General features: G+C 51.9%; 6 long non-coding RNA genes across 6 annotated transcripts; all 6 read left to right on the forward strand.

Moving 5' to 3' along the window:
* Positions 1-2,189: 2,189 nt before the first annotated feature.
* On the forward strand, positions 2,190-3,176 carry LOC135292946 (uncharacterized). Its single transcript, XR_010355093.1, has 3 exons — positions 2,190-2,316; positions 2,427-2,616; positions 2,890-3,176. It is a non-coding gene; the product is annotated as an uncharacterized LOC135292946 (long non-coding RNA).
* A 3,461-nt stretch (positions 3,177-6,637) lies between these two features.
* Positions 6,638-7,624, forward strand: LOC135292944 (uncharacterized). The gene is made up of 3 exons (XR_010355091.1): positions 6,638-6,764; positions 6,875-7,064; positions 7,338-7,624. It is a non-coding gene; the product is annotated as an uncharacterized LOC135292944 (long non-coding RNA).
* A 3,461-nt stretch (positions 7,625-11,085) lies between these two features.
* LOC135292943 (uncharacterized) lies at positions 11,086-12,072 on the forward strand. Its single transcript, XR_010355090.1, has 3 exons — positions 11,086-11,212; positions 11,323-11,512; positions 11,786-12,072. It is a non-coding gene; the product is annotated as an uncharacterized LOC135292943 (long non-coding RNA).
* A 3,461-nt stretch (positions 12,073-15,533) lies between these two features.
* Positions 15,534-16,520, forward strand: LOC135292942 (uncharacterized). Its single transcript, XR_010355089.1, has 3 exons — positions 15,534-15,660; positions 15,771-15,960; positions 16,234-16,520. It is a non-coding gene; the product is annotated as an uncharacterized LOC135292942 (long non-coding RNA).
* Positions 16,521-19,981: 3,461 nt separating this feature from the next.
* On the forward strand, positions 19,982-20,968 carry LOC135292945 (uncharacterized). The gene is made up of 3 exons (XR_010355092.1): positions 19,982-20,108; positions 20,219-20,408; positions 20,682-20,968. It is a non-coding gene; the product is annotated as an uncharacterized LOC135292945 (long non-coding RNA).
* A 3,455-nt stretch (positions 20,969-24,423) lies between these two features.
* LOC135292932 (uncharacterized) lies at positions 24,424-25,111 on the forward strand. The gene is made up of 2 exons (XR_010355080.1): positions 24,424-24,556; positions 24,667-25,111. It is a non-coding gene; the product is annotated as an uncharacterized LOC135292932 (long non-coding RNA).
* Positions 25,112-26,683: the final 1,572 nt, after the last annotated feature.

The following is a 26,683-nucleotide window of genomic DNA, read 5'->3' on the forward strand; positions in this document are numbered from 1 at the left end:
TGGGCTACAAAACATGTCACAGCCATACCACACTCTGCCACAGGACAGTCCATAGTCCAGAGGGCCCACTCTTCCATCCAAAGGATCCTTGATCAACAGAGACAGGGAGTCCACATATTATCTCCCATTGGAGGCCAAGGCCCTCGATGTGCTCAACTTTTTGAACAACTCCCCCAGTCATCAGGCATTTTATATTTAATTGGCAGCCCAATAAAAAGAAAAGCCACCTGTCTTGATCAAAGACCCTGAATCCAAACAAATTATGGGCCCTTTCCCATTCATTACTTGGGAGGGAGGATATGCTTGTGTCTCTACAGCAGCAGGCCCAAGATGGATCCCAGCAAAAAACATCAAACCCTTCTGCCAATAGCCAGGCAAACACCAGAGCCACCATCAGAAGAACAGAATGAAAGCCTAAGAGAGACAGCAGCAGCCTGGAAAAGAAGAAGAAGAAGGACAGAAGAAGATCTCCTAAGCAGCGTGGACCACACAGACCAACACCAAGAGAGCTCAGACACCACTAACTGCGATATCCCGCTTAACAATTGGAAAACCTGTATTCTAGCCTTGATATTTGATTCTTCTAATAAGCTGACTTCAAACCCTTGCCTTACAGAAGAGAAAGTTTAGTGGGACCAGAATTTCAGTTTCACATTGCAATCTCCCTATCTCTTTACTTTCAGGCCACCCAAGCCTCCACCCACTACTAAATTAGCTAAAGTCAAAGGATGCTGTCCTTTCTTGCCACTGCAGCAGGAAGCTGGATGCTCCTAACTATGCCGCATGCCTTCGCATGGGTGGTTCCACAGCCAAGCCACAATTTCTTGCCCATGGCCACGCATGTCAACCTCTTCTCACATAGGGACTCAGTATACCAGAGCGTCCAGCTGCTCACAGATCAAATCAACAAGATCCAGACGAAAGGCAACAACGACTGGCTCACTGGACTTTTGAAAGACTGGGGCATGAAAGGCTGGCTTTCATCTTTAGTCAAGACTGGTTTTGTGGGCTTTGTTTCTTGTATTCATCGTCTTGGTTATTCTATCCAGATTTGCTCAACGCTTGCAAAAGTCCATGGCAGAAGCCTTCATTCTTGAAAACAAAAAGGGGGCAGTTGTGGAGGCCCAGGGGCCTCTCATTGCAACTGTAATACCTTAGGGCAAAGGGGACCAAGGTGAAACAGAGAAACCCCTCTGAATGCAAGGCTCTCACCCATGGCCACTTGCAGCCTCTTGCAATCCACAGGTTTTGTTGCTATCACCCACTTCAACTGCCATTTTTTCCTTAGATCTACTCTCCAGAGAATGTTCTCTTCTCTCTTCTCCCCTGCTGGTCCTGGCTTCACCCCTTCTCCCCCCCGAATGAAACCCTCAGACCCCAGCCTCATTTTCTCTCTGGCCCTGGACCCTCTTCATGGCAATGCACAGCGTTTGGAGTTCCACACAAAGACCCATCTCTGGCCTCATTCGTCAGCACTTGAAGCAAGTGTGCTCCGGCCTCTGGGAGTGCAGCTCGCTCACACGGGCTCACTGTGGACACGCCGCAATCACACAGTCATTGAGTGCACCAGAGAACCTGGCCTCTAATAAAAGGCATGAATGCCACAAATCACCCAACCCAATGCCTTGCATGTCTCTACTTTTTCCTTCTTCTCTCATCTCTCTTGTCACTTTCCCCATTTCCTCTCTCTGGCAGCTTGGCTTTTCTCTCTCCTGGCTGCAGCTTCAGCCACATGTGTGACACTGCAGGAACAGCCTGACCCACAGGGAAGTGGGAGAGGACTCTTTGTCAGCAACTGAAGTGACAGAACAAGGGGGAATGGGATGAAACTGCAAGAGCTGGAATCCATTCCATGATGGCAAGAAGTTCTTTCCTGTCAGGGTGCTTGTCCCTGACACCGGGACCAGCGCAGAGAGCCTGTGCATGCCCCATGCCCACCAACATCCAAGGCCAGCTTGGACAGGGGCCGCAGCAACCTGCTGTGCTGGGAGGCTGCTCAGCTTGGAACCAGATGATCTTTAGGGTCCCTTCCAAGCCAAACCATTCAAGGATTTCATCATTCCACCATGCCCACCTCCCAGTGTGGAGCGGCCCTGAGACTTCTGTGACATCACAGCTCCCACAGTGTTCCAGGTGGAACGTCCAGCACCTGGAAACCACCACAGCAGACACTCTGCCTGCTGCCAGCGCTCAGTTGGCGCTCGCTCTGCGCTCTGCCCGGCAGCACTCAGCTGTTGCTGCTGCTGCCTGGGCTTTTCCTGCTGCCTGCTCTGGAGCACCAATCCCAGCAGGATGAGCACTGCTGCTCCAGTGGAGGTACAGTGCCATTCCAGGGAGGAGGCAGCCTGCTTGAGCAGGCTGCAGCCACGTGGCAATGGATGGTGTGGGACAGGAACCCCACTGTGAGATTGTGCTGTCTCTTGCAGACTGCCAGAGACATTGTGGAGGAAATGGAAGTGGACATGGTGCAGGCTGAGGAAGAGATGATGGAAGTGGACGTGGAAGAGCAGGTTGAGGACATGGAAGTAGATGTGGAGGATGACATCGAGGAGATGGAAGTGGATGAGGAAGATGAGGAGGAGCCCATGGTCCTTGGATGAAGTTGGAGCCCCACAAGTAAGAAAGGCAGATGCTCCCCATGCCCTGCCCACAGACACAGTGGCTGCCCTGACGCCAGGCTGGGGCTGGGCTGGATGGCCCCGCTCAGGGACACGCTGCCCGCAGGGGGCCTGGATTGTGCTGCCACAAGCACCAGCCCTGGCCTGCCCTGCACTTGCCTGGGGCCACACCAGCCCTGCCAGCCCTCTCCCAGCCCCTGAGGCCCTGCTGTTAGCACAGCTGGGTTTAGTGCCAGCAGCAGAGTCCAGCTTGCTGCTTCCTTTCTTCCAGGACTGATGCCGATGATGGCCACCGATGTGACGCCTCTGTAAATATGTTTGAAACAGTAGAAGAATTCTGTAAATATGTTTGAAACGGTAGAAGAATTCTGTAAATATGTTCTGCGGTTAGAAGTTCTCTGTAATTATGTTTCGAAGATTGTTAGTCCATAGGATCTCATGTAAATATGTTCTGTAGATTGTTATTGTTGTTGTTATAAGGATTGTTGTAATGAAAGATGTTCTGTAAATACTCGTGTTTGCCGATCTTTGGCAAATAAATACTGCTTCTTTTTAAAACCTCACTTCTCTTTGTCATTCCTTTGGGTACAGGCAGCATTTGCACAGTTGGGACTTCCACTTGTTCCGGGATCCCGGGCTGGAGCTCCCTGGGGCTGCTGCCACGGCCACCCCGCGGCTGGGGGTCCCTGTGCACAGGGGGTCCCACTGACACCACTGCTGCCGCTGGGCACTGCTGCTGCTCCTGGGCTGGGGCACAGCGGTGTCCCCAAGAGCTGAGCTGTCACCAGCACAGAGGGGGCTCTCACTGCACTGGCCCCTGCAGCCATGCCACCAAAGCAAGGCAGGAAACTTTCAGCCACCCTTCCTGCTGCAGCCACAGCCACTCCTGGCTCCAGAGCCGCCATCAGCCCACAGGGATGCAAAATCCACCTGCCCGCTCTCAAGGCCTTGACAGCCTTGGCAACTGTGGCACCTGCATCTGGGCTGCTGCAGGGGCTGATGTTTAAGCCTTGCAGCCTCCAAAGGCTCCGGGCTCTGCTTCCCGGCCTGCTCTGCACTGCCCTGGCTCCGCATTGCTCAAGAGACAAAAGCCAAGCCAGGGGATCCTCACCCTGCCCAAATTGCTGAATTGACTGCAGTACTTAGGACCTTCTCCACTTTCAAAGAACCTCTTCATTTGATCACTGATTCGGCAGATGTCTATGGCCTAGTGCAGCGGGCCGAAAATTCCATTTTCAAAGACATTTCTAACCCCAACGAGAGCATTTGCTTTACCCTTTCATTTCTCTTTTGTCCCACAGACAACACCCACACTATATCACGCACACAAGGTCTCATACCACCCTTCCTGCATTTATAGTAGGCAATGCTAGAGCAGATGCCTCAGCAATGCTTCTCCAAACCTGCCTACGGAATGTTTCTGACCAGGCTAGGATCCGCCACCACTTCTACCATCAAAACATTCCTGCACCGCTCAGCATCTTTAAAATTACCCAAGATCAGGCAAGATCCATGGCAAACACCTGCCCAAATTGTCAGCAACGTGCCTTTGCTTCTGTCAGAGCTGCACTCAATCCAAGAGGACTAAAGACTATCCAGATCGGGCAATCACACATCACACACCAAGCCCCTTTTGGGAGACTAAAATACATCCCCGTCTCAATCCACACCGACAACGCCGCGGTTTCTGCCCCTGCCCATGCTGGTGAGAAATCAAAAGATGCTATAAAACATTCCTTTTTAGCCTTTTCCACCTTCCCTGTTCCACAGGAAATTGAAACTGATCATGGTCCTGCTTATACCTCCCACTGATTCCAACCATTTTCTGACCAGTGGGCTACAAAACATGTCACAGCCATACCACACTCTGCCACAGGACAGTCCATAGTCCAGAGGGCCCACTCTTCCATCCAAAGGATCCTTGATCAACAGAGACAGGGAGTCCACATATTATCTCCCATTGGAGGCCAAGGCCCTCGATGTGCTCAACTTTTTGAACAACTCCCCCAGTCATCAGGCATTTTATATTTAATTGGCAGCCCAATAAAAAGAAAAGCCACCTGTCTTGATCAAAGACCCTGAATCCAAACAAATTATGGGCCCTTTCCCATTCATTACTTGGGAGGGAGGATATGCTTGTGTCTCTACAGCAGCAGGCCCAAGATGGATCCCAGCAAAAAACATCAAACCCTTCTGCCAATAGCCAGGCAAACACCAGAGCCACCATCAGAAAAACAGAACAAAAGCCTAAGAGAGACAGCAGCAGCCTGGAAAAGAAGAAGAAGGACAGAAGAAGATCTCCTAAGCAGCGTGGACCACACAGACCAACACCAAGATAGTTCAGACACCACTAACTGCGATATACCGCTTAACAATTGGAAAAACTGTATTCTAGCCTTGATATTTGATTCTTCTAATAAGCTGACTTCAAACCCTTGCCTTACAGAAGAGAAAGTTTAGTGGGACCAGAATTTAAGGTTCACATTGCAATCTCCCTATCTCTTTACTTTCAGGCCACCCAAGCCTCCACCCACTACTAAATTAGCTAAAGTCAAAGGATGCTGTCTTTTGTTGCCACTGCAGCAGGAAGCTGGATGCTCCTAACTATGCCGCATGCCTTCGCATGGGTGGTTCCACAGCCAAGCCACAATTTCTTGCCCATGGCCACGCATGTCAACCTCTTCTCACATAGGGACTCAGTATACCAGAGCGGCCAGCTGCTCAAAGATCAAACAAACAAGATCCAGACGAAAGGCAACAACGACTGGCTCACTGGACTTTTGAAAGACTGGGGCATGAAAGGCTGGCTTTCATCTTTAGTCAAGACTGGTTTTGTGGGCTTTGTTTCTTGTGTTCATTGTCTTGGTTATTCTATCCAGATTTGCTCAACGCTTGCAAAAGTCCATGGCAGAAGCCTTCATTCTTGAAAACAAAAAGGGGGCAGTTGTGGAGGCCCAGGGGCCTCTCATTGCAACTGTAATACCTTAGGGCAAAGGGGACCAAGGTGAAACAGAGAAACCCCTCTGAATGCAAGGCTCTCACCCATGGCCACTTGCAGCCTCTTGCAATCCGCAGGTTTTGTTGCTATCACCCACGTCAACTGCCATTTTTTCCTTAGATCTACTCTCCAGAGAATGTTCTCCTCTCTCTTCTCCCCTGCTGGTCCTGGCTTCACCCCTTCTTCCCCCCGAATGAAACCCTCACACCCCAGCCTCATTTTCTCTCTGGCCCTGGACCCTCTTCATGGCAATGCACAGCGTTTGGAGTTCCACACAAAGACCCATCTCTGGCCTCATTCATCAGCACTTGAAGCAAGTGTGCTCCGGCGTCTGGGAGTGCAGCTCGCTCACACGGGCTCACTGTGGACACACCGCAATCACACAGTCATTGAGTGCACCAGAGAACCTGGCCTCTAATAAAAGGCATGAATGCCACAAATCACCCAACCCAATGCCTTGCATGTCTCTACTTTTTCCTTCTTCTCTCATCTCTCTTGTCACTTTCCCCATTTCCTCTCTCTGGCAGCTTGGCTTCTCTCTCTCCTGCCTGCAGCTTCAGCCACATGTGTGACACTGCAGGAACAGCCTGACCCACAGGGAAGTGGGAGAGGACTCTTTGTCAGCAACTGAAGTGACAGAACAAGGGGGAATGGGATGAAACTGCAAGAGCTGGAATCCATTCCATGATGGCAAGAAGTTCCTTCCTGTCAGGGTGCTTGTCCCTGACACCGGGACCAGCGCAGAGAGCCTGTGCATACCCCATGCCCACCAACATCCAAGGCCAGCTTGGACAGGGGCCGCAGCAACCTGCTGTGCTGGGAGGCTGCTCAGCTTGGAACCAGATGATCTTTAGGGTCCCTTCCAAGCCAAACCATTCAAGGATTTCATCATTCCACCATGCCCACCTCCCAGTGTGGAGCGGCCCTGAGACTTCTGTGACATCACAGCTCCCACAGTGTTCCAGGTGGAACGTCCAGCACCTGGAAACCACCACAGCAGACACTCTGCCTGCTGCCAGCGCTCAGTTGGCGCTCGCTCTGCGCTCTGCCCGGCAGCACTCAGCTGTTGCTGCTGCTGCCTGGGCTTTTCCTGCTGCCTGCTCTGGAGCACCAATCCCAGCAGGATGAGCACTGCTGCTCCAGTGGAGGTACAGTGCCATTCCAGGGAGGAGGCAGCCTGCTTGAGCAGGCTGCAGCCACGTGGCAATGGATGGTGTGGGACAGGAACCCCACTGTGAGATTGTGCTGTCTCTTGCAGACTGCCAGAGACATTGTGGAGGAAATGGAAGTGGACATGGTGCAGGCTGAGGAAGAGATGATGGAAGTGGACGTGGAAGAGCAGGTTGAGGACATGGAAGTAGATGTGGAGGATGACATCGAGGAGATGGAAGTGGATGAGGAAGATGAGGAGGAGCCCATGGTCCTTGGATGAAGTTGGAGCCCCACAAGTAAGAAAGGCAGATGCTCCCCATGCCCTGCCCACAGACACAGTGGCTGCCCTGACGCCAGGCTGGGGCTGGGCTGGATGGCCCCGCTCAGGGACACGCTGCCCGCAGGGGGCCTGGATTGTGCTGCCACAAGCACCAGCCCTGGCCTGCCCTGCACTTGCCTGGGGCCACACCAGCCCTGCCAGCCCTCTCCCAGCCCCTGAGGCCCTGCTGTTAGCACAGCTGGGTTTAGTGCCAGCAGCAGAGTCCAGCTTGCTGCTTCCTTTCTTCCAGGACTGATGCCGATGATGGCCACCGATGTGACGCCTCTGTAAATATGTTTGAAACAGTAGAAGAATTCTGTAAATATGTTTGAAACGGTAGAAGAATTCTGTAAATATGTTCTGCGGTTAGAAGTTCTCTGTAATTATGTTTCGAAGATTGTTAGTCCATAGGATCTCATGTAAATATGTTCTGTAGATTGTTATTGTTGTTGTTATAAGGATTGTTGTAATGAAAGATGTTCTGTAAATACTCGTGTTTGCCGATCTTTGGCAAATAAATACTGCTTCTTTTTAAAACCTCACTTCTCTTTGTCATTCCTTTGGGTACAGGCAGCATTTGCACAGTTGGGACTTCCACTTGTTCCGGGATCCCGGGCTGGAGCTCCCTGGGGCTGCTGCCACGGCCACCCCGCGGCTGGGGGTCCCTGTGCACAGGGGGTCCCACTGACACCACTGCTGCCGCTGGGCACTGCTGCTGCTCCTGGGCTGGGGCACAGCGGTGTCCCCAAGAGCTGAGCTGTCACCAGCACAGAGGGGGCTCTCACTGCACTGGCCCCTGCAGCCATGCCACCAAAGCAAGGCAGGAAACTTTCAGCCACCCTTCCTGCTGCAGCCACAGCCACTCCTGGCTCCAGAGCCGCCATCAGCCCACAGGGATGCAAAATCCACCTGCCCGCTCTCAAGGCCTTGACAGCCTTGGCAACTGTGGCACCTGCATCTGGGCTGCTGCAGGGGCTGATGTTTAAGCCTTGCAGCCTCCAAAGGCTCCGGGCTCTGCTTCCCGGCCTGCTCTGCACTGCCCTGGCTCCGCATTGCTCAAGAGACAAAAGCCAAGCCAGGGGATCCTCACCCTGCCCAAATTGCTGAATTGACTGCAGTACTTAGGACCTTCTCCACTTTCAAAGAACCTCTTCATTTGATCACTGATTCGGCAGATGTCTATGGCCTAGTGCAGCGGGCCGAAAATTCCATTTTCAAAGACATTTCTAACCCCAACGAGAGCATTTGCTTTACCCTTTCATTTCTCTTTTGTCCCACAGACAACACCCACACTATATCACGCACACAAGGTCTCATACCACCCTTCCTGCATTTATAGTAGGCAATGCTAGAGCAGATGCCTCAGCAATGCTTCTCCAAACCTGCCTACGGAATGTTTCTGACCAGGCTAGGATCCGCCACCACTTCTACCATCAAAACATTCCTGCACCGCTCAGCATCTTTAAAATTACCCAAGATCAGGCAAGATCCATGGCAAACACCTGCCCAAATTGTCAGCAACGTGCCTTTGCTTCTGTCAGAGCTGCACTCAATCCAAGAGGACTAAAGACTATCCAGATCGGGCAATCACACATCACACACCAAGCCCCTTTTGGGAGACTAAAATACATCCCCGTCTCAATCCACACCGACAACGCCGCGGTTTCTGCCCCTGCCCATGCTGGTGAGAAATCAAAAGATGCTATAAAACGTTCCTTTTTAGCCTTTTCCACCTTCCCTGTTCCACAGGAAATTGAAACTGATCATGGTCCTGCTTATACCTCCCACTGATTCCAACCATTTTCTGACCAGTGGGCTACAAAACATGTCACAGCCATACCACACTCTGCCACAGGACAGTCCATAGTCCAGAGGGCCCACTCTTCCATCCAAAGGATCCTTGATCAACAGAGACAGGGAGTCCACATATTATCTCCCATTGGAGGCCAAGGCCCTCGATGTGCTCAACTTTTTGAACAACTCCCCCAGTCATCAGGCATTTTATATTTAATTGGCAGCCCAATAAAAAGAAAAGCCACCTGTCTTGATCAAAGACCCTGAATCCAAACAAATTATGGGCCCTTTCCCATTCATTACTTGGGAGGGAGGATATGCTTGTGTCTCTACAGCAGCAGGCCCAAGATGGATCCCAGCAAAAAACATCAAACCCTTCTGCCAATAGCCAGGCAAACACCAGAGCCACCATCAGAAAAACAGAACAAAAGCCTAAGAGAGACAGCAGCAGCCTGGAAAAGAAGAAGAAGGACAGAAGAAGATCTCCTAAGCAGCGTGGACCACACAGACCAACACCAAGATAGTTCAGACACCACTAACTGCGATATACCGCTTAACAATTGGAAAAACTGTATTCTAGCCTTGATATTTGATTCTTCTAATAAGCTGACTTCAAATCCTTGCCTTACAGAAGAGAAAGTTTAGTGGGACCAGAATTTAAGGTTCACATTGCAATCTCCCTATCTCTTTACTTTCAGGCCACCCAAGCCTCCACCCACTACTAAATTAGCTAAAGTCAAAGGATGCTGTCTTTTGTTGCCACTGCAGCAGGAAGCTGGATGCTCCTAACTATGCCGCATGCCTTCGCATGGGTGGTTCCACAGCCAAGCCACAATTTCTTGCCCATGGCCACGCATGTCAACCTCTTCTCACATAGGGACTCAGTATACCAGAGCGGCCAGCTGCTCAAAGATCAAACAAACAAGATCCAGACGAAAGGCAACAACGACTGGCTCACTGGACTTTTGAAAGACTGGGGCATGAAAGGCTGGCTTTCATCTTTAGTCAAGACTGGTTTTGTGGGCTTTGTTTCTTGTGTTCATTGTCTTGGTTATTCTATCCAGATTTGCTCAACGCTTGCAAAAGTCCATGGCAGAAGCCTTCATTCTTGAAAACAAAAAGGGGGCAGTTGTGGAGGCCCAGGGGCCTCTCATTGCAACTGTAATACCTTAGGGCAAAGGGGACCAAGGTGAAACAGAGAAACCCCTCTGAATGCAAGGCTCTCACCCATGGCCACTTGCAGCCTCTTGCAATCCGCAGGTTTTGTTGCTATCACCCACGTCAACTGCCATTTTTTCCTTAGATCTACTCTCCAGAGAATGTTCTCCTCTCTCTTCTCCCCTGCTGGTCCTGGCTTCACCCCTTCTTCCCCCCGAATGAAACCCTCACACCCCAGCCTCATTTTCTCTCTGGCCCTGGACCCTCTTCATGGCAATGCACAGCGTTTGGAGTTCCACACAAAGACCCATCTCTGGCCTCATTCATCAGCACTTGAAGCAAGTGTGCTCCGGCGTCTGGGAGTGCAGCTCGCTCACACGGGCTCACTGTGGACACACCGCAATCACACAGTCATTGAGTGCACCAGAGAACCTGGCCTCTAATAAAAGGCATGAATGCCACAAATCACCCAACCCAATGCCTTGCATGTCTCTACTTTTTCCTTCTTCTCTCATCTCTCTTGTCACTTTCCCCATTTCCTCTCTCTGGCAGCTTGGCTTCTCTCTCTCCTGCCTGCAGCTTCAGCCACATGTGTGACACTGCAGGAACAGCCTGACCCACAGGGAAGTGGGAGAGGACTCTTTGTCAGCAACTGAAGTGACAGAACAAGGGGGAATGGGATGAAACTGCAAGAGCTGGAATCCATTCCATGATGGCAAGAAGTTCCTTCCTGTCAGGGTGCTTGTCCCTGACACCGGGACCAGCGCAGAGAGCCTGTGCATACCCCATGCCCACCAACATCCAAGGCCAGCTTGGACAGGGGCCGCAGCAACCTGCTGTGCTGGGAGGCTGCTCAGCTTGGAACCAGATGATCTTTAGGGTCCCTTCCAAGCCAAACCATTCAAGGATTTCATCATTCCACCATGCCCACCTCCCAGTGTGGAGCGGCCCTGAGACTTCTGTGACATCACAGCTCCCACAGTGTTCCAGGTGGAACGTCCAGCACCTGGAAACCACCACAGCAGACACTCTGCCTGCTGCCAGCGCTCAGTTGGCGCTCGCTCTGCGCTCTGCCCGGCAGCACTCAGCTGTTGCTGCTGCTGCCTGGGCTTTTCCTGCTGCCTGCTCTGGAGCACCAATCCCAGCAGGATGAGCACTGCTGCTCCAGTGGAGGTACAGTGCCATTCCAGGGAGGAGGCAGCCTGCTTGAGCAGGCTGCAGCCACGTGGCAATGGATGGTGTGGGACAGGAACCCCACTGTGAGATTGTGCTGTCTCTTGCAGACTGCCAGAGACATTGTGGAGGAAATGGAAGTGGACATGGTGCAGGCTGAGGAAGAGATGATGGAAGTGGACGTGGAAGAGCAGGTTGAGGACATGGAAGTAGATGTGGAGGATGACATCGAGGAGATGGAAGTGGATGAGGAAGATGAGGAGGAGCCCATGGTCCTTGGATGAAGTTGGAGCCCCACAAGTAAGAAAGGCAGATGCTCCCCATGCCCTGCCCACAGACACAGTGGCTGCCCTGACGCCAGGCTGGGGCTGGGCTGGATGGCCCCGCTCAGGGACACGCTGCCCGCAGGGGGCCTGGATTGTGCTGCCACAAGCACCAGCCCTGGCCTGCCCTGCACTTGCCTGGGGCCACACCAGCCCTGCCAGCCCTCTCCCAGCCCCTGAGGCCCTGCTGTTAGCACAGCTGGGTTTAGTGCCAGCAGCAGAGTCCAGCTTGCTGCTTCCTTTCTTCCAGGACTGATGCCGATGATGGCCACCGATGTGACGCCTCTGTAAATATGTTTGAAACAGTAGAAGAATTCTGTAAATATGTTTGAAACGGTAGAAGAATTCTGTAAATATGTTCTGCGGTTAGAAGTTCTCTGTAATTATGTTTCGAAGATTGTTAGTCCATAGGATCTCATGTAAATATGTTCTGTAGATTGTTATTGTTGTTGTTATAAGGATTGTTGTAATGAAAGATGTTCTGTAAATACTCGTGTTTGCCGATCTTTGGCAAATAAATACTGCTTCTTTTTAAAACCTCACTTCTCTTTGTCATTCCTTTGGGTACAGGCAGCATTTGCACAGTTGGGACTTCCACTTGTTCCGGGATCCCGGGCTGGAGCTCCCTGGGGCTGCTGCCACGGCCACCCCGCGGCTGGGGGTCCCTGTGCACAGGGGGTCCCACTGACACCACTGCTGCCGCTGGGCACTGCTGCTGCTCCTGGGCTGGGGCACAGCGGTGTCCCCAAGAGCTGAGCTGTCACCAGCACAGAGGGGGCTCTCACTGCACTGGCCCCTGCAGCCATGCCACCAAAGCAAGGCAGGAAACTTTCAGCCACCCTTCCTGCTGCAGCCACAGCCACTCCTGGCTCCAGAGCCGCCATCAGCCCACAGGGATGCAAAATCCACCTGCCCGCTCTCAAGGCCTTGACAGCCTTGGCAACTGTGGCACCTGCATCTGGGCTGCTGCAGGGGCTGATGTTTAAGCCTTGCAGCCTCCAAAGGCTCCGGGCTCTGCTTCCCGGCCTGCTCTGCACTGCCCTGGCTCCGCATTGCTCAAGAGACAAAAGCCAAGCCAGGGGATCCTCACCCTGCCCAAATTGCTGAATTGACTGCAGTACTTAGGACCTTCTCCACTTTCAAAGAACCTCTTCATTTGATCACTGATTCGGCAGATGTCTATGGCCTAGTGCAGCGGGCCGAAAATTCCATTTTCAAAGACATTTCTAACCCCAACGAGAGCATTTGCTTTACCCTTTCATTTCTCTTTTGTCCCACAGACAACACCCACACTATATCACGCACACAAGGTCTCATACCACCCTTCCTGCATTTATAGTAGGCAATGCTAGAGCAGATGCCTCAGCAATGCTTCTCCAAACCTGCCTACGGAATGTTTCTGACCAGGCTAGGATCCGCCACCACTTCTACCATCAAAACATTCCTGCACCGCTCAGCATCTTTAAAATTACCCAAGATCAGGCAAGATCCATGGCAAACACCTGCCCAAATTGTCAGCAACGTGCCTTTGCTTCTGTCAGAGCTGCACTCAATCCAAGAGGACTAAAGACTATCCAGATCGGGCAATCACACATCACACACCAAGCCCCTTTTGGGAGACTAAAATACATCCCCGTCTCAATCCACACCGACAACGCCGCGGTTTCTGCCCCTGCCCATGCTGGTGAGAAATCAAAAGATGCTATAAAACGTTCCTTTTTAGCCTTTTCCACCTTCCCTGTTCCACAGGAAATTGAAACTGATCATGGTCCTGCTTATACCTCCCACTGATTCCAACCATTTTCTGACCAGTGGGCTACAAAACATGTCACAGCCATACCACACTCTGCCACAGGACAGTCCATAGTCCAGAGGGCCCACTCTTCCATCCAAAGGATCCTTGATCAACAGAGACAGGGAGTCCACATATTATCTCCCATTGGAGGCCAAGGCCCTCGATGTGCTCAACTTTTTGAACAACTCCCCCAGTCATCAGGCATTTTATATTTAATTGGCAGCCCAATAAAAAGAAAAGCCACCTGTCTTGATCAAAGACCCTGAATCCAAACAAATTATGGGCCCTTTCCCATTCATTACTTGGGAGGGAGGATATGCTTGTGTCTCTACAGCAGCAGGCCCAAGATGGATCCCAGCAAAAAACATCAAACCCTTCTGCCAATAGCCAGGCAAACACCAGAGCCACCATCAGAAAAACAGAACAAAAGCCTAAGAGAGACAGCAGCAGCCTGGAAAAGAAGAAGAAGGACAGAAGAAGATCTCCTAAGCAGCGTGGACCACACAGACCAACACCAAGATAGTTCAGACACCACTAACTGCGATATACCGCTTAACAATTGGAAAAACTGTATTCTAGCCTTGATATTTGATTCTTCTAATAAGCTGACTTCAAATCCTTGCCTTACAGAAGAGAAAGTTTAGTGGGACCAGAATTTAAGGTTCACATTGCAATCTCCCTATCTCTTTACTTTCAGGCCACCCAAGCCTCCACCCACTACTAAATTAGCTAAAGTCAAAGGATGCTGTCTTTTGTTGCCACTGCAGCAGGAAGCTGGATGCTCCTAACTATGCCGCATGCCTTCGCATGGGTGGTTCCACAGCCAAGCCACAATTTCTTGCCCATGGCCACGCATGTCAACCTCTTCTCACATAGGGACTCAGTATACCAGAGCGGCCAGCTGCTCAAAGATCAAACAAACAAGATCCAGACGAAAGGCAACAACGACTGGCTCACTGGACTTTTGAAAGACTGGGGCATGAAAGGCTGGCTTTCATCTTTAGTCAAGACTGGTTTTGTGGGCTTTGTTTCTTGTGTTCATTGTCTTGGTTATTCTATCCAGATTTGCTCAACGCTTGCAAAAGTCCATGGCAGAAGCCTTCATTCTTGAAAACAAAAAGGGGGCAGTTGTGGAGGCCCAGGGGCCTCTCATTGCAACTGTAATACCTTAGGGCAAAGGGGACCAAGGTGAAACAGAGAAACCCCTCTGAATGCAAGGCTCTCACCCATGGCCACTTGCAGCCTCTTGCAATCCGCAGGTTTTGTTGCTATCACCCACGTCAACTGCCATTTTTTCCTTAGATCTACTCTCCAGAGAATGTTCTCCTCTCTCTTCTCCCCTGCTGGTCCTGGCTTCACCCCTTCTTCCCCCCGAATGAAACCCTCACACCCCAGCCTCATTTTCTCTCTGGCCCTGGACCCTCTTCATGGCAATGCACAGCGTTTGGAGTTCCACACAAAGACCCATCTCTGGCCTCATTCATCAGCACTTGAAGCAAGTGTGCTCCGGCGTCTGGGAGTGCAGCTCGCTCACACGGGCTCACTGTGGACACACCGCAATCACACAGTCATTGAGTGCACCAGAGAACCTGGCCTCTAATAAAAGGCATGAATGCCACAAATCACCCAACCCAATGCCTTGCATGTCTCTACTTTTTCCTTCTTCTCTCATCTCTCTTGTCACTTTCCCCATTTCCTCTCTCTGGCAGCTTGGCTTCTCTCTCTCCTGCCTGCAGCTTCAGCCACATGTGTGACACTGCAGGAACAGCCTGACCCACAGGGAAGTGGGAGAGGACTCTTTGTCAGCAACTGAAGTGACAGAACAAGGGGGAATGGGATGAAACTGCAAGAGCTGGAATCCATTCCATGATGGCAAGAAGTTCCTTCCTGTCAGGGTGCTTGTCCCTGACACCGGGACCAGCGCAGAGAGCCTGTGCATACCCCATGCCCACCAACATCCAAGGCCAGCTTGGACAGGGGCCGCAGCAACCTGCTGTGCTGGGAGGCTGCTCAGCTTGGAACCAGATGATCTTTAGGGTCCCTTCCAAGCCAAACCATTCAAGGATTTCATCATTCCACCATGCCCACCTCCCAGTGTGGAGCGGCCCTGAGACTTCTGTGACATCACAGCTCCCACAGTGTTCCAGGTGGAACGTCCAGCACCTGGAAACCACCACAGCAGACACTCTGCCTGCTGCCAGCGCTCAGTTGGCGCTCGCTCTGCGCTCTGCCCGGCAGCACTCAGCTGTTGCTGCTGCTGCCTGGGCTTTTCCTGCTGCCTGCTCTGGAGCACCAATCCCAGCAGGATGAGCACTGCTGCTCCAGTGGAGGTACAGTGCCATTCCAGGGAGGAGGCAGCCTGCTTGAGCAGGCTGCAGCCACGTGGCAATGGATGGTGTGGGACAGGAACCCCACTGTGAGATTGTGCTGTCTCTTGCAGACTGCCAGAGACATTGTGGAGGAAATGGAAGTGGACATGGTGCAGGCTGAGGAAGAGATGATGGAAGTGGACGTGGAAGAGCAGGTTGAGGACATGGAAGTAGATGTGGAGGATGACATCGAGGAGATGGAAGTGGATGAGGAAGATGAGGAGGAGCCCATGGTCCTTGGATGAAGTTGGAGCCCCACAAGTAAGAAAGGCAGATGCTCCCCATGCCCTGCCCACAGACACAGTGGCTGCCCTGACGCCAGGCTGGGGCTGGGCTGGATGGCCCCGCTCAGGGACACGCTGCCCGCAGGGGGCCTGGATTGTGCTGCCACAAGCACCAGCCCTGGCCTGCCCTGCACTTGCCTGGGGCCACACCAGCCCTGCCAGCCCTCTCCCAGCCCCTGAGGCCCTGCTGTTAGCACAGCTGGGTTTAGTGCCAGCAGCAGAGTCCAGCTTGCTGCTTCCTTTCTTCCAGGACTGATGCCGATGATGGCCACCGATGTGACGCCTCTGTAAATATGTTTGAAACAGTAGAAGAATTCTGTAAATATGTTTGAAACGGTAGAAGAATTCTGTAAATATGTTCTGCGGTTAGAAGTTCTCTGTAATTATGTTTCGAAGATTGTTAGTCCATAGGATCTCATGTAAATATGTTCTGTAGATTGTTATTGTTGTTGTTATAAGGATTGTTGTAATGAAAGATGTTCTGTAAATACTCGTGTTTGCCGATCTTTGGCAAATAAATACTGCTTCTTTTTAAAACCTCACTTCTCTTTGTCATTCCTTTGGGTACAGGCAGCATTTGCACAGTTGGGACTTCCACTTGTTCCGGGATCCCGGGCTGGAGCTCCCTGGGGCTGCTGCCACGGCCACCCCGCGGCTGGGGGTCCCTGTGCACAGGGGGTCCCACTGACACCACTGCTGCCGCTGGGCACTGCTGCTGCTCCTGGGCTGGGGCACAGCGGTGTCCCCAAGAGCTGAGCTGTCACCAGCACAGAGGGGGCTCTCACTGCACTGGCCCCTGCAGCCATGCCACCAAAGCAAGGCAGGAAACTTTCAGCCACCCTTCCTGCTGCAGCCACAGCCACTCCTGGCTCCAGAGCCGCCATCAGCCCACAGGGATGCAAAATCCACCTGCCCGCTCTCAAGGCCTTGACAGCCTTGGCAACTGTGGCACCTGCATCTGGGCTGCTGCAGGGGCTGATGTTTAAGCCTTGCAGCCTCCAAAGGCTCCGGGCTCTGCTTCCCGGCCTGCTCTGCACTGCCCTGGCTCCGCATTGCTCAAGAGACAAAAGCCAAGCCAGGGGATCCTCACCCTGCCCAAATTGCTGAATTGACTGCAGTACTTAGGACCTTCTCCACTTTCAAAGAACCTCTTCATTTGATCACTGATTCGGCAGATGTCTATGGCCTAGTGCAGCGGGCCGAAAATTCCATTTTCAAAGACATTTCTAACCCCAACGAGAGCATTTGCTTTACCCTTTCATTTCTCTTTTGTCCCACAGACAACACCCACACTATATCACGCACACAAGGTCTCATACCACCCTTCCTGCATTTATAGTAGGCAATGCTAGAGCAGATGCCTCAGCAATGCTTCTCCAAACCTGCCTACGGAATGTTTCTGACCAGGCTAGGATCCGCCACCACTTCTACCATCAAAACATTCCTGCACCGCTCAGCATCTTTAAAATTACCCAAGATCAGGCAAGATCCATGGCAAACACCTGCCCAAATTGTCAGCAACGTGCCTTTGCTTCTGTCAGAGCTGCACTCAATCCAAGAGGACTAAAGACTATCCAGATCGGGCAATCACACATCACACACCAAGCCCCTTTTGGGAGACTAAAATACATCCCCGTCTCAATCCACACCGACAACGCCGCGGTTTCTGCCCCTGCCCATGCTGGTGAGAAATCAAAAGATGCTATAAAACGTTCCTTTTTAGCCTTTTCCACCTTCCCTGTTCCACAGGAAATTGAAACTGATCATGGTCCTGCTTATACCTCCCACTGATTCCAACCATTTTCTGACCAGTGGGCTACAAAACATGTCACAGCCATACCACACTCTGCCACAGGACAGTCCATAGTCCAGAGGGCCCACTCTTCCATCCAAAGGATCCTTGATCAACAGAGACAGGGAGTCCACATATTATCTCCCATTGGAGGCCAAGGCCCTCGATGTGCTCAACTTTTTGAACAACTCCCCCAGTCATCAGGCATTTTATATTTAATTGGCAGCCCAATAAAAAGAAAAGCCACCTGTCTTGATCAAAGACCCTGAATCCAAACAAATTATGGGCCCTTTCCCATTCATTACTTGGGAGGGAGGATATGCTTGTGTCTCTACAGCAGCAGGCCCAAGATGGATCCCAGCAAAAAACATCAAACCCTTCTGCCAATAGCCAGGCAAACACCAGAGCCACCATCAGAAAAACAGAACAAAAGCCTAAGAGAGACAGCAGCAGCCTGGAAAAGAAGAAGAAGGACAGAAGAAGATCTCCTAAGCAGCGTGGACCACACAGACCAACACCAAGATAGTTCAGACACCACTAACTGCGATATACCGCTTAACAATTGGAAAAACTGTATTCTAGCCTTGATATTTGATTCTTCTAATAAGCTGACTTCAAATCCTTGCCTTACAGAAGAGAAAGTTTAGTGGGACCAGAATTTAAGGTTCACATTGCAATCTCCCTATCTCTTTACTTTCAGGCCACCCAAGCCTCCACCCACTACTAAATTAGCTAAAGTCAAAGGATGCTGTCTTTTGTTGCCACTGCAGCAGGAAGCTGGATGCTCCTAACTATGCCGCATGCCTTCGCATGGGTGGTTCCACAGCCAAGCCACAATTTCTTGCCCATGGCCACGCATGTCAACCTCTTCTCACATAGGGACTCAGTATACCAGAGCGGCCAGCTGCTCAAAGATCAAACAAACAAGATCCAGACGAAAGGCAACAACGACTGGCTCACTGGACTTTTGAAAGACTGGGGCATGAAAGGCTGGCTTTCATCTTTAGTCAAGACTGGTTTTGTGGGCTTTGTTTCTTGTGTTCATTGTCTTGGTTATTCTATCCAGATTTGCTCAACGCTTGCAAAAGTCCATGGCAGAAGCCTTCATTCTTGAAAACAAAAAGGGGGCAGTTGTGGAGGCCCAGGGGCCTCTCATTGCAACTGTAATACCTTAGGGCAAAGGGGACCAAGGTGAAACAGAGAAACCCCTCTGAATGCAAGGCTCTCACCCATGGCCACTTGCAGCCTCTTGCAATCCGCAGGTTTTGTTGCTATCACCCACGTCAACTGCCATTTTTTCCTTAGATCTACTCTCCAGAGAATGTTCTCCTCTCTCTTCTCCCCTGCTGGTCCTGGCTTCACCCCTTCTTCCCCCCGAATGAAACCCTCACACCCCAGCCTCATTTTCTCTCTGGCCCTGGACCCTCTTCATGGCAATGCACAGCGTTTGGAGTTCCACACAAAGACCCATCTCTGGCCTCATTCATCAGCACTTGAAGCAAGTGTGCTCCGGCGTCTGGGAGTGCAGCTCGCTCACACGGGCTCACTGTGGACACACCGCAATCACACAGTCATTGAGTGCACCAGAGAACCTGGCCTCTAATAAAAGGCATGAATGCCACAAATCACCCAACCCAATGCCTTGCATGTCTCTACTTTTTCCTTCTTCTCTCATCTCTCTTGTCACTTTCCCCATTTCCTCTCTCTGGCAGCTTGGCTTCTCTCTCTCCTGCCTGCAGCTTCAGCCACATGTGTGACACTGCAGGAACAGCCTGACCCACAGGGAAGTGGGAGAGGACTCTTTGTCAGCAACTGAAGTGACAGAACAAGGGGGAATGGGATGAAACTGCAAGAGCTGGAATCCATTCCATGATGGCAAGAAGTTCCTTCCTGTCAGGGTGCTTGTCCCTGACACCGGGACCAGCGCAGAGAGCCTGTGCATACCCCATGCCCACCAACATCCAAGGCCAGCTTGGACAGGGGCCGCAGCAACCTGCTGTGCTGGGAGGCTGCTCAGCTTGGAACCAGATGATCTTTAGGGTCCCTTCCAAGCCAAACCATTCAAGGATTTCATCATTCCACCATGCCCACCTCCCAGTGTGGAGCGGCCCTGAGACTTCTGTGACATCACAGCTCCCACAGTGTTCCAGGTGGAACGTCCAGCACCTGGAAACCACCACAGCAGACACTCTGCCTGCTGCCAGCGCTCAGTTGGCGCTCGCTCTGCGCTCTGCCCGGCAGCACTCAGCTGTTGCTGCTGCTGCCTGGGCTTTTCCTGCTGCCTGCTCTGGAGCACCAATCCCAGCAGGATGAGCACTGCTGCTCCAGTGGAGGTACAGTGCCATTCCAGGGAGGAGGCAGCCTGCTTGAGCAGGCTGCAGCCACGTGGCAATGGATGGTGTGGGACAGGAACCCCACTGTGAGATTGTGCTGTCTCTTGCAGACTGCCAGAGACATTGTGGAGGAAATGGAAGTGGACATGGTGCAGGCTGAGGAAGAGATGATGGAAGTGGACGTGGAAGAGCAGGTTGAGGACATGGAAGTAGATGTGGAGGATGACATCGAGGAGATGGAAGTGGATGAGGAAGATGAGGAGGAGCCCATGGTCCTTGGATGAAGTTGGAGCCCCACAAGTAAGAAAGGCAGATGCTCCCCATGCCCTGCCCACAGACACAGTGGCTGCCCTGACGCCAGGCTGGGGCTGGGCTGGATGGCCCCGCTCAGGGACACGCTGCCCGCAGGGGGCCTGGATTGTGCTGCCACAAGCACCAGCCCTGGCCTGCCCTGCACTTGCCTGGGGCCACACCAGCCCTGCCAGCCCTCTCCCAGCCCCTGAGGCCCTGCTGTTAGCACAGCTGGGTTTAGTGCCAGCAGCAGAGTCCAGCTTGCTGCTTCCTTTCTTCCAGGACTGATGCCGATGATGGCCACCGATGTGACGCCTCTGTAAATATGTTTGAAACAGTAGAAGAATTCTGTAAATATGTTTGAAACGGTAGAAGAATTCTGTAAATATGTTCTGCGGTTAGAAGTTCTCTGTAATTATGTTTCGAAGATTGTTAGTCCATAGGATCTCATGTAAATATGTTCTGTAGATTGTTATTGTTGTTGTTATAAGGATTGTTGTAATGAAAGATGTTCTGTAAATACTCGTGTTTGCCGATCTTTGGCAAATAAATACTGCTTCTTTTTAAAACCTCACTTCTCTTTGTCATTCCTTTGGGTACAGGCAGCATTTGCACAGTTGGGACTTCCACTTGTTCCGGGATCCCGGGCTGGAGCTCCCTGGGGCTGCTGCCACGGCCACCCCGCGGCTGGGGGTCCCTGTGCACAGGGGGTCCCACTGACACCACTGCTGCCGCTGGGCACTGCTGCTGCTCCTGGGCTGGGGCACAGCGGTGTCCCCAAGAGCTGAGCTGTCACCAGCACAGAGGGGGCTCTCACTGCACTGGCCCCTGCAGCCATGCCACCAAAGCAAGGCAGGAAACTTTCAGCCACCCTTCCTGCTGCAGCCACAGCCACTCCTGGCTCCAGAGCCGCCATCAGCCCACAGGGATGCAAAATCCACCTGCCCGCTCTCAAGGCCTTGACAGCCTTGGCAACTGTGGCACCTGCATCTGGGCTGCTGCAGGGGCTGATGTTTAAGCCTTGCAGCCTCCAAAGGCTCCGGGCTCTGCTTCCCGGCCTGCTCTGCACTGCCCTGGCTCCGCATTGCTCAAGAGACAAAAGCCAAGCCAGGGGATCCTCACCCTGCCCAAATTGCTGAATTGACTGCAGTACTTAGGACCTTCTCCACTTTCAAAGAACCTCTTCATTTGATCACTGATTCGGCAGATGTCTATGGCCTAGTGCAGCGGGCCGAAAATTCCATTTTCAAAGACATTTCTAACCCCAACGAGAGCATTTGCTTTACCCTTTCATTTCTCTTTTGTCCCACAGACAACACCCACACTATATCACGCACACAAGGTCTCATACCACCCTTCCTGCATTTATAGTAGGCAATGCTAGAGCAGATGCCTCAGCAATGCTTCTCCAAACCTGCCTACGGAATGTTTCTGACCAGGCTAGGATCCGCCACCACTTCTACCATCAAAACATTCCTGCACCGCTCAGCATCTTTAAAATTACCCAAGATCAGGCAAGATCCATGGCAAACACCTGCCCAAATTGTCAGCAACGTGCCTTTGCTTCTGTCAGAGCTGCACTCAATCCAAGAGGACTAAAGACTATCCAGATCGGGCAATCACACATCACACACCAAGCCCCTTTTGGGAGACTAAAATACATCCCCGTCTCAATCCACACCGACAACGCCGCGGTTTCTGCCCCTGCCCATGCTGGTGAGAAATCAAAAGATGCTATAAAACGTTCCTTTTTAGCCTTTTCCACCTTCCCTGTTCCACAGGAAATTGAAACTGATCATGGTCCTGCTTATACCTCCCACTGATTCCAACCATTTTCTGACCAGTGGGCTACAAAACATGTCACAGCCATACCACACTCTGCCACAGGACAGTCCATAGTCCAGAGGGCCCACTCTTCCATCCAAAGGATCCTTGATCAACAGAGACAGGGAGTCCACATATTATCTCCCATTGGAGGCCAAGGCCCTCGATGTGCTCAACTTTTTGAACAACTCCCCCAGTCATCAGGCATTTTATATTTAATTGGCAGCCCAATAAAAAGAAAAGCCACCTGTCTTGATCAAAGACCCTGAATCCAAACAAATTATGGGCCCTTTCCCATTCATTACTTGGGAGGGAGGATATGCTTGTGTCTCTACAGCAGCAGGCCCAAGATGGATCCCAGCAAAAAACATCAAACCCTTCTGCCAATAGCCAGGCAAACACCAGAGCCACCATCAGAAAAACAGAACAAAAGCCTAAGAGAGACAGCAGCAGCCTGGAAAAGAAGAAGAAGGACAGAAGAAGATCTCCTAAGCAGCGTGGACCACACAGACCAACACCAAGATAGTTCAGACACCACTAACTGCGATATACCGCTTAACAATTGGAAAAACTGTATTCTAGCCTTGATATTTGATTCTTCTAATAAGCTGACTTCAAATCCTTGCCTTACAGAAGAGAAAGTTTAGTGGGACCAGAATTTAAGGTTCACATTGCAATCTCCCTATCTCTTTACTTTCAGGCCACCCAAGCCTCCACCCACTACTAAATTAGCTAAAGTCAAAGGATGCTGTCTTTTGTTGCCACTGCAGCAGGAAGCTGGATGCTCCTAACTATGCCGCATGCCTTCGCATGGGTGGTTCCACAGCCAAGCCACAATTTCTTGCCCATGGCCACGCATGTCAACCTCTTCTCACATAGGGACTCAGTATACCAGAGCGGCCAGCTGCTCAAAGATCAAACAAACAAGATCCAGACGAAAGGCAACAACGACTGGCTCACTGGACTTTTGAAAGACTGGGGCATGAAAGGCTGGCTTTCATCTTTAGTCAAGACTGGTTTTGTGGGCTTTGTTTCTTGTGTTCATTGTCTTGGTTATTCTATCCAGATTTGCTCAACGCTTGCAAAAGTCCATGGCAGAAGCCTTCATTCTTGAAAACAAAAAGGGGGCAGTTGTGGAGGCCCAGGGGCCTCTCATTGCAACTGTAATACCTTAGGGCAAAGGGGACCAAGGTGAAACAGAGAAACCCCTCTGAATGCAAGGCTCTCACCCATGGCCACTTGCAGCCTCTTGCAATCCGCAGGTTTTGTTGCTATCACCCACGTCAACTGCCATTTTTTCCTTAGATCTACTCTCCAGAGAATGTTCTCCTCTCTCTTCTCCCCTGCTGGTCCTGGCTTCACCCCTTCTTCCCCCCGAATGAAACCCTCACACCCCAGCCTCATTTTCTCTCTGGCCCTGGACCCTCTTCATGGCAATGCACAGCGTTTGGAGTTCCACACAAAGACCCATCTCTGGCCTCATTCATCAGCACTTGAAGCAAGTGTGCTCCGGCGTCTGGGAGTGCAGCTCGCTCACACGGGCTCACTGTGGACACACCGCAATCACACAGTCATTGAGTGCACCAGAGAACCTGGCCTCTAATAAAAGGCATGAATGCCACAAATCACCCAACCCAATGCCTTGCATGTCTCTACTTTTTCCTTCTTCTCTCATCTCTCTTGTCACTTTCCCCATTTCCTCTCTCTGCCAGCTTGGCTTCTCTCTCTCCTGCCTGCAGCTTCAGCCACATGTGTGACACTGCAGGAACAGCCTGACCCACAGGGAAGTGGGAGAGGACTCTTTGTCAGCAACTGAAGTGACAGAACAAGGGGGAATGGGATGAAACTGCAAGAGCTGGAATCCATTCCATGATGGCAAGAAGTTCCTTCCTGTCAGGGTGCTTGTCCCTGACACCGGGACCAGCGCAGAGAGCCTGTGCATACCCCATGCCCACCAACATCCAAGGCCAGCTTGGACAGGGGCCGCAGCAACCTGCTGTGCTGGGAGGCTGCTCAGCTTGGAACCAGATGATCTTTAGGGTCCCTTCCAAGCCAAACCATTCAAGGATTTCATCATTCCACCATGCCCACCTCCCAGTGTGGAGCGGCCCTGAGACTTCTGTGACATCACAGCTCCCACAGTGTTCCAGGTGGAACGTCCAGCACCTGGAAACCACCACAGCAGACACTCTGCCTGCTGCCAGCGCTCAGTTGGCGCTCGCTCTGCGCTCTGCCCGTCAGCACTCAGCTGTTGCTGCTGCTGCCTGGCCTTTTCCTGCTGCCTGCTCTGGAGCACCAATCTCAGCAGGATGAGCACTGCTGCTCCAGTGGAGGTACCGTGCCATTCCAGGGAGGAGGCAGCCTGCTTGAGCAGGCTGCAGCCACGTGGCAATGGATGGTGTGGGACAGGAACCCCACTGTGACATTGTGCTGTCTCTTGCAGACTAACAGAGACACTGTGGAGGAGATGCAAGTGGACCTGGTGCTGAATGAGGAAGAAATGATGGAGGTGGACGTGGAAGAGCAGGTTGAGGACATGGAAGTAGATGTGGAGGATGACATCGAGGAGATGGAAGTGACACTAGGAGGAATTTCCCCAGGGAAAGGCTGCTCAGGCCTTGGCAGGGGCTGCCCAGGGAGCTTTGCAGTGCCCATCCCTGCAGCTGTCCCAGGAAGGCCTGCAGGTGGCACTCAGGGCTCTGGGCTGGGGACAAGCTGGGCATCGAGCACTGCTGGGACTCCATGGTCTCACAGACCTTTCCCAACCTTAGTGATTCCATGAGTCTATGATTCTATGAAGACATGATTCAGAACAGAGTTAACTCAAATCTATCATACACAAATATTACAGAGGTCAAAATTCACGTGAATGAAATTTAAGATTATTCTTTAAGACTGAAAGAATCGTATGTCAATATTGCATATAGGTAAAGCCCTATAAAAGAAGAGCCTTGTTACCCTTGTAAGATGATGCCTCGGGCCTCCTGCTTCGGCTAAGTACAGCTAACAGGCAGGGGTGAGGGGCTCCCAGCAGGGCAGGGAGAGCCGAGCTCAGGATCCCAGGCACCCGAGCAGACGGGGATAGGTGTCTCCTTTATTGAGGTGGGTGTTAATAAGATCCCAGTTCAGTGACTGTTCTCACCAGCAGAGGCTCACCCCATGGCAGAGGAAGCAGCTCTGGGCTGGGCTCCTGCAGCAGCAGTGGAATTCCTTTCCCCAAGAGCAGTGGCTCCCACAGTGCTCCTCCAAAGCCAAGACAGGGCTAGGAGCTGCACCCAGCCCCTTCCCCCAGCCCAAATCCCACCGTAGCTCTGGCCCTCCTCCTGCTTCCCCAGGGAAAACTCCCAAAGAAACAGAGCTCTCCCTTTGTCTGAAGCACCCAGCAATCACCTGCCATTAGCAACTCACTGGAAAGAAATTCTACAGGTGAAAAGGAAGAACAGAAAAGAAAACCATTCCCCAAACAAGGAGGTGGCCACATGCTGAAGGAGCACACACACATCCCCAGCTGGTGAGAAACCCTCCCCCTGCCTCAAAGAGGAAGAGTCTGACGGTGCAGGAGTGAAACCCACAGACATTACAACCAGCCAGGTTCCAGCTGAACTGCAAGGGCAGCCACAGCCAGCAGCAGTCGCCCCTGTAGAACCAAGGAGATCTAAGATGAAATCAGAGCACCCAAATGCTGTGGAGTCTGGCAAATCTGGGGCCATCTCAATACACCACCTTCACTGCAACCATTAATGCCCATACCAACCCAGAGACAGTGGGCTCTGCCACCAACAAGCTTAGAAATTATGAGAGTGTGATCAATGGCCCCATGCAGGCCTGATGCAGTCTGTGCTGTGGTTAAGGACCTCAGAAAGGAATTTAAAGAGGAAATGAGGGAGATGAGGCAGGAGGTAAGATAAATGCAGCACTAGTGCAAGTCACAGGCCCCAAAGTCAGAGCCCAACGTCCCCCAGCTACTGTGAGAGTACATCCCACGAGCTGACCTGTGCTTCTTCCTGAGTGACCATGGGGAAGGCATGGGAACGTGGGATGGGAAACCCACTTCTGTCTTAGCAGCACAAGGAGGGAAAACTCAACTCAAGGAAGGAAACACTAATCGAGGGAGTTCCAGTAAGGTGAAGGGAGCCTCCTGCTATGACCAAGCTGCTGGGTATGATCTGTCAGATCCCCTTGAAGGTACCTCTAGTATGAATGCCCAGAAAAGAAAGAATAACCACGGCTAGAGGGGCCCTGCCTCTAGCCAGGGAGAGGCACGGGAAAACCAGGTCTTTTGGATGGTGTGGATCCAATGGCCTTTCCACATCTGCTGTGGAAAGGAAGGTGCCCACAGCACAGCTCGTACAGCAAGATACCCAGGGACCAGACGGTGGCTGGCTGGCCATGGGAGCAGCCAAAGAGGATCCACTCCGCTGGGCTGTACTCCGGCATTCCTATGGGACACGGGCGCAGCT

This window comes from Passer domesticus, unplaced genomic scaffold, assembly GCF_036417665.1.
Source record: "Passer domesticus isolate bPasDom1 unplaced genomic scaffold, bPasDom1.hap1 HAP1_SCAFFOLD_58, whole genome shotgun sequence".
Classification (NCBI taxonomy): Eukaryota; Metazoa; Chordata; class Aves; order Passeriformes; family Passeridae; genus Passer; species Passer domesticus.